Source organism: Piliocolobus tephrosceles, chromosome 1 (assembly GCF_002776525.5).
Source record: "Piliocolobus tephrosceles isolate RC106 chromosome 1, ASM277652v3, whole genome shotgun sequence".
NCBI classification, from domain to species: Eukaryota; Metazoa; Chordata; class Mammalia; order Primates; family Cercopithecidae; genus Piliocolobus; species Piliocolobus tephrosceles.
In genome coordinates, this window is record NC_045434.1 from 65,945,196 (window position 1) to 65,953,126 (window position 7,931).

Sequence of the window (7,931 nt, forward strand, 5' to 3'; positions counted from 1 at the left end):
GGAGAGAGGTCCGGGTTCGAACCTGCAATAAAGTGATCCCGGCCGCTTGGCTTTGACTTCGGTTTCTGGTGGTCGTCTTTGAGGGGGGTCTCGGAACTCAGGGCACAACACACATAGCTTGTAATATAGCAAAGTGGGATCTGAAATCAGCTCTGTTTGATGAAATGCAGGTCAGAAAAGGGATTTTGAAATTGGTACTAAAAAAAATAAAACCCATGAAACCCTTAGAGGAACATGTTAGAATCCTGAATTATTGAAGTTCGAAAGTTCTAAAGCAAATGTTTTTAGATTTACCTAATTTCAAAACTTGCATGTGCTCAGAATATTTTTAAACACAGAAAAGATTTTATTCAGCCAATTTGACTGATGCTGATAATTTCTTCATGACAAAAGAGGAGAGCTGCTTTGTGCCATTTCTGAATTAAATGGTATTATTTGTTCTTTATGTCACCCTTAGTTTTATTTATTCATGTATACGTATGCATCTCACATGACCCAAATAATAATTTTGCCTGCTGTCACTGGCTTTTAGAGCTATGATTTCCAATAGAGGAAAGGACTAAGGAAAAAAATCTTTAAAGCCTTCTGAAATGAAGTCTTTATTTACAAAGTTATGTAGCTGCATAACTGTTGCAGATAGATTTGTATTCAATGTATTTGGAGGCTTACGTGCATTTCTTACTTCTGCCTTTGATCCCTCTTCTCCTAAAATGTATGCACTTATTCTCCGCTTACTTTAGGATTTCAATTCTGTCTTGGAGATACTGTCCTGATAGTCTGAGTCATTGGTCCTGTTCTCAATAAAGTATAGAAGATGGATAGCTTTACCACTTTCCTCCAGCTCTTATAAATCTAATAAATGGTTTCATCCATATTGCCTCTCTTGGAATCCATCACATTGCCTTGGCTGGTTTCTGTTACAGATAAGAAAGGGGAATGCTTGCCAACCTTGATATTGATGAAACTGAAACAGCTACTCTAATAATTCTACATCTGCGCAACTTTATTCTTATTGTTCAGTGGGCAATGAGTGCCATACCCTACATAAAAAAAAAACTGTAGCCAGAGCAATAAGGAATCAGATATTGTCAGGTCATTTGGTGTCTAAATTATTCTGGGGGCTCCTGAGGGTTAAAAATGAGTTCATGGCAACTGTGGCAAAATCCTGGGGGCAGCTCTTTCCTCCAGACAGTCAGATGAGACGAGACAAACTTTCTGAAGTTGTCCAATTTCTTTGTTGAAAAACAGAGAAACTGCTTCATCAGAATGAACTTCCTATGAATAATCATTTCTAAAATTAGGAGACACAATATGCTTCAACATAAGAAACAAATCACAAGAACCAGACCCTAAGCAAGAAATGTTTTCTTTGCTTTACCCCAAGTCTCATTTATTTTATATTTTGTTTAAGCATATGTTTTGCAAAATTAATTTCTTCCCTCACACTCTCCATAAGGACTCTTTGCAGATGTAGTAATGATTTTTCAACCCCCACAAGACTGAATTAGGTTATTTTAGACCTGGAAGGGTTTTCTAAAATTATTATTATTAAAGGCAAGTAAGAGCAAAGCAAAAAGAAAATTTTAAAAAGCTATTTGTTAACCTGCCCTGACTGCTCTTTAAGTACACTGAGATAATTTACAAATGTAAATCACGCTAGAAAATGCAATCATGCCATGAGTTTAATAGAACTCTTGGCCAGGCGCAGTGGCTCACATCTGTAATCCCAGCACTTTGGGAGGCTGAGGCGGGTGGATCACGAGGTCAGGAGATCAATGGCCAACATGGTGAAACCCCATCTCTACTAAAATACAAAAAAAAAAAAAAAAACTAAATTAGCTTGGCATGGTGGTGAGCACCTGTAGTCCCAGCTACTTGGGCAGCTGAGGCAGGGGAATCACTCGAACCCAGGAGGCAAATGTTGCAGTGAGCCGAGATCATGTCACTACACTCCAGCCTAGTGACAGAGCAAGACTCCATCTCAAAAAAATAAAGAACTCTCCACTTGTACAATTACATAATTGATATGCTTCTTGATCATGTCTTCAGGGATTTTCAAAGTCCTCAAAGACATTTTTTATGTCTCTTATGTTTAAAAATATTAGGATAAGCCTTACTGGGGTCTACCTGGTACACCACAAGTGAGGACAATATCTTTGTGTTGTTCTGAATTATCAGAGCACAAAAACACATTAAGGAAGCCCAACACACTCACATTTGCCACTTGGTTTCTCACTGACAACAGTAGAGCAGCCCCAGTTGTTCCCAGCAGCTGTTTGGTGAAGAACTGCCTGAGCTGAAATGCCTGCCAGCTGATGGTGGTCCCCAGGAGCCAGAAGACAATCACCAAGCATAGGAATGGAGGCCAGTTCCAAAGGGAGAGAAACCCAAAGCCCAGAGAACTAAGGAAACCACTCCCATCCTGCCTTTGCCCCTTACAGGAAAATAGAACTCTGTAAGCCTGTTCATTCTCAGCCTGCCCTCTCGAGGGCTTCACCTTTATAATGAGCTAGACTGGAAGAGGAGATTCCATTTCGTTCCAAATGAATTATCATTATAATAGGCATCTAGGCTGCCCATCAAAGATCCCAGAACTGGGGTAGCAGGGAAGTGAAGTGGGTAAGAGGAGAGGGGAGAAATTTACATACAGAGATAAGCATGGACACTCATTAAGAGAACAGGCTTTTGCTTCAAAAAGACATGAACTCGGCACAGGTCACCTGCCTGTTAAGTATGTACAGCGTGTGCTTATTTGATGATGAAAATCAGAGGATGGCTATTTGAATGGAAATGAATTTTAATAAGCGTTTGAGGCAGAAGCAGCAGCAACCCTTCATTCTCCCCTCTATCACCAGGCACCTTCTTGACCATCATTACCACAGAGGAAAGAATGCCGGCATGCTAATCATCCAGTGAAGAATACTCTCTCTCCTCCTCAGTCTTTGTGGGTGTTCATTAACCTTGTGGGCTCCTTAGCCAGCAGAGCACAGCTGTCCCAGGGAAATTTCCATATCCCTTAAGAAAAGCAGGATGTCAGTTAGCGTTCAGGGATCCGGCCTATAGAAAAAAAGTGGGAGAAATCTCCCTGAGGAATGAAAGCAAGACTATTAGCGTTCAGCACTTATGTTGCACTATTTTAAAACTTGCAAAATTTTGCACTTACTTTGCACTTTTATAAAATTAAGTATAATATGTCATTTATTACTCTTTTTGAAAAAAAAATCTGGACAGACAAAAGAATTGTCCTAGTATTGTAAACTCTCATCTCTGCTTCCAGACTGAAATGAAAACCAAAATAAACATCCTTGGATTATCTATCTCTTATTGTTACTTAAACATATAAGACAGCACAGAAACATTCTGGTGACCTTAAGAGGTCATGAAATCTATCATCTTACTCCACACAAAATCACTTAAATTTTATCTGATAATGACAACACCATCAATTAAATATATTTTGAAAGAACTTTCACTTGAAAATGGCAGTCATTTGGGAAACCGTAGGTTCTCTAGTAACTGCCTTTTCCCAATGTCCACACTAATTCCTGTGGTTATTGTTGTTGTTATTGTTTTTCTTCTGTGCACAAATCCTAAGTTTGTAAGGTCACTGACCCTAAGTTGGTCCAAGCTCATTAAGCCTGACCTTAAAGGCACTACCAGCACAGTTGAACCTCTTCTCAAAAACTTGGTAACATATATTTTTTTCCATCCATGACCATCTCTAATGGGTCATTAAAGTCAGCAAGTCTTTTCTGGTTTATTTAATACTAAATTGTGCTTCCTTTTTTTTCTTGTTTTGAGACGGAGTCTCGCTTTGTCGCCCAGGCTGGAATGCAATGGCATGATCTCAGCTCACTGCAAACTTTGCCTCCCAGGTTCAAGCAATTCTCCTCAGTCTCTCGAGTAGCTGGGGTTGCAGGCATGAGCCATCATGCCTGTAATCCATGCTAATATTTTTGTATTTTTAGTAGAGATGGGATTTCACCCTGTTGGCCAGGCTGGTGTCGAACTCCTGACCTTGTGATCCACCCGCCTCAGCCTCCCGAAGTGCTGGGATTACAGGCGTGAGCCATGGCGCCTGGCCTTTAAATTGTGCATTTTTATGATAGAAAGAAATAAAATATTTCAATTGCCTAATAGTGGAATATCTAATGTCTTTAATATCAAGAAGTAAACATTGCCATCAGCAAAAGCTGTGAGCTCTCTGCAATCTACATATTATGGTGTTACAGACAATGTCACTGACTGGGCTGTTGACCAAAGCATTGGAGAAAGAAAGGGATCCAGCATGTTCTAGTAAGCTTTTCCTTAACTAATTCTAAGCAAGTAAGTATTGCATTCTTAAACACATTTGCAAATGGATGTCTGCAGATATGCATGTTAACCATAGATTTTTTTAAATTTGAGGATTTGCCTTATGAGAATTAAGACTTAATCACTGAGATTTTACCATGCAGTCTTCAACATCCTATAATGTTTTTACTAAATCTCAAATTAATATAGAATAAAGCAAGAGATAGCAAGCACATAGGGATCCCCACCAAAATGTAAAAAAAAAAAAAAAAATCAATTGCCCCCCACCCTGGAAAACTCACATTAACCCCTGTCTTCCTTTGTTTTAGAAAGATGTTTTTAAAAAAATTAGCAAATTTAATTAAGTTGTTCTCTTTTACTTTCTTTTTCTCTTGAACAACTGTTTTACTGACCCTGACCCTCGGGTCCCAGAAGTGAGGAGGGTAGAATGCCAAAGAACTGGGGCTGGGCTCAGAAAGGTCTCAGCCATTTCCTCCCCATTATCTCCTTGTTCAGCTGCTCAGGCTCTGACAGCCTAACAAGGTGCTAATGGGCCATACGTTCTAGCCCAGTTCACAGCAGGTTGTTTCAAATGGGTTGAGGAGGTTGATTTGCATTCGAAATCTTCTCTCCCTCACTTGCTTTTTTGTTTGGCCCCTTGATTTCTGCTCCCCAGACACCCTTCGAGGTTGACTTAGAATGGAACAAAATCACATCGGTTCAGAATTTGAATTGCCTGAGTTTGGATTTTAAATGTGCCCCATTATTTCATCAAGTTCTGGTGGAGGGGGGAGAAGTGAAGGGAAAGAAAAGAGAGCAAAGAGATTTTAAAATGAAAGGGAGAGATGATGACAGATGGATGCAAATATTCCTTTTAAGTGGAGAGGAGCAGCTGATGCAGGGGCATGAAATTGAATTAGTACATCTGTGGCTGGATGCGTGTCATTCAGCTTCATATTTTCTACTCCACAGGAGTTTGGTTACCTTGTGATGAATGAGTTCACTTTCACAGGGCCAGGAATACTTCCCTGCACACAAGATGGAGACCCTTTTCTTTAAAGGGGAGCTGCTTGTGGAAAAGCCTATCATACCAGGACGGCCCTCTAACCTCTTGATATATATCACCCCTGGAAGGAGGAGTTGGCAATCGTTGAAACTCTAGTTCCTAAAGTCAAAGAGGGATATGAAATAGAAGTCAGCATGTTTTCCAAGGAGACAGTGTTTACGAGTGGCCTGCGGTGTGCTGGCAAGTGAACAATCTGCTTCTGAAAACCCTACCCACGTGCACTCAAAGTGCTCAGGATCCGTAAATGTTTACAACCACTTCCAGGGAGTAATGGGATGAGGCTGTTTCTTCAGGACCAGGCTCCAGGGGTGCTCCCCATAAATAACCAACACAAGTTTCCACTTCCATTTTGAAAGCCCAGCAGTCCTCGAGCTTCAGGGCCACTGCCAGGAAGGTTTATGGCTCCATTCTGCTCCTAGCTCTATATTTTTCTCCACTTCATCTTGGATCTCACTTCCCATTCTTTTGAAGGAAACCAAACTATTTCACCCCAAAATATACTTTTTTTGATATATTTTAAGATGGCTATTCAGAAGGGCTGGAAATACAGGAATAACTGAAAAGCTGTCTTTTCGGGGGAGATTTGCATCTGTAGAGTGAATCCACATTGATTCAGCCAGGCTTCTTCAGAGGCCCTTCCTTATCCAGATCTAGGCAAGATTAAATAAAAGTCTGACACCTCTAAAGGTCTGAAAGAAACATTTACCATCTATTCTCTTAGAGGGTTGTTACCTGTGTGGTTTCACCTATATAACAAGGCCATCTTTGCTAGCCAGGCCTCCTCTTCTGCCTCTGATGACCTGTCTTGCCACTATCAACTGATTTACCAACCATAACATGTTTTTGGACCTACTCCAAGACCCCATTCTTTTTGTAACTTCAAGGTGGTATAAAGCATCAACCATCTGGTCATTTCTTTGAGATCTTATATTTTGTAAGACTCCTGTGCATGTTAATAAATTTGTATACTTTTTATCCTATTAATCTGCCTTTTGTCACCAGATTCTCAGCAAAACTTCAGAGGCCAAAAGTTTTCCCTTGGGCCCTAAACTCTCTTTTGCCCCAGAGCTAAAAATCTAAGACAGTTGTCCCCCATCCAGTAAGGCCTAAGTCACAAGCCTAATTGTCATAACCTTGCAATGTAAAAGCCAAATAAATGAAGAGAGCATTGTTACTCAGAACCAGTTGCATGAAACTTAAACAAACAAAAAAACTGTTTAAAGCAAAAGTTAATTTCTGGATATTTGCAACAGATCTGGGAATCACCTTTGCCCACTGGCCAGGGCAGTATTGGAACTGTGCTCACAGGGTTAACGAGAATTACATGCCAGCTTCTGGAAAAAAAAATATATATATAATTATCATTAAACATCAATCAGACTGCACTCTGGCCTACTTCCTTATAACTGAAAATCGTGTAGCACTAGATACTGACAATTTACATCCCCATTGTTTGTATAGATGGGATTTCTGACGTTAAAATCATAAGGCTTTAGTTTAATAACTGATTTACATCCCCATTGTTCCCGTTAGCAGTGGAGAATCCATCTGGGTGTGCAGCAACTCGATTCTTGACTTCTGGAGGGAAGAGAATTCGGCTGAGGGGCATAATGCAGAGTCAGAGACCAAGGCAAGTTTTTGAGCAGGAGTGAAAGTTTATTAAAAAATATTAGAGCAAGAACAAAAGGAAGTAAAGTGCGCTTGGAAGAGGGCCAAGTAGGCCACTTGAGAAATCCAAGGGCTCCATCTGACCCTTCACCTGGGCATGGTTCTGGGGTTTGCATTTTTTCTTCCCTAATTTTTCCTCGGGGTGGGCTGTGCACATGCACAGTGGCCTGCCAGCACTTGGGAGGGGCCACATGCAGTGTGTTTACTGAAGTTGTGCACATGCCCACTTGAGGCGTTTTTCCGTTATCAGTTGAGTCTTCCTAGGGGAAGGTCCTATACTAGTTAAACTCTGCCATTTTGCCTCTTAGTGCACATGCTTGAGCCCATTCACCCAACTCCTGAGATCTTACTGGGAAGCTGCTGGTCACCAGCTTCAGGTGTTTTCTTTCTATTGGGAGACTGTCTTTCCTCGGCACCAGCTACAACCAATTATTATTTTAGAGAAACAATTTAACAACTGCCTGACAATCACTTGATGGTCGCCTGACATTTCTGGCGAATTGCTCTGCGCTTGCCCTGCTCTTGCTTGCCTAACCACCTACTCTATCATTCTTACAGACAAGACCACTGATGTTAGAATGAAAGACTTGTTTAAAAATGCCTAAGATGTTTATCAGACTCCGAATTCCAATGAAGCAGTTGACACCAACCAGTTTAAAGACCTCCATAGAAATACTGAATCAGTATAAAATACAGTTTCATCACTTCCCTGTTCCATGATTGCATCCTACATTCTTTGATCAATCAACAATCCCCACACCTCAACCCATTACAAACCCCTTAAAATCCCTAGCCCCAAACTCTCTGGGGAGGAGGATTTGGGGTTTCCCACCATCTCCTCATTTTGCTGCCCTGTGATGTTTAAACTCTCTCTGCTAGAACCCTTGGTGTCAGTGTACTGACT

General features: G+C 40.8%; 1 long non-coding RNA gene across 1 annotated transcript in view; it reads right to left on the reverse strand.

Moving 5' to 3' along the window:
• LOC113225217 overlaps nucleotides 1-915 on the reverse strand; it is a 12,529-nt gene extending 11,614 nt beyond the window's left edge. The window contains exon 1 of the long non-coding RNA XR_003309881.1: nucleotides 670-915. This is a non-coding gene — a long non-coding RNA (uncharacterized LOC113225217). The remainder of the gene's footprint in view (nucleotides 1-669) is intronic.
• Nucleotides 916-7,931: the final 7,016 nt, after the last annotated feature.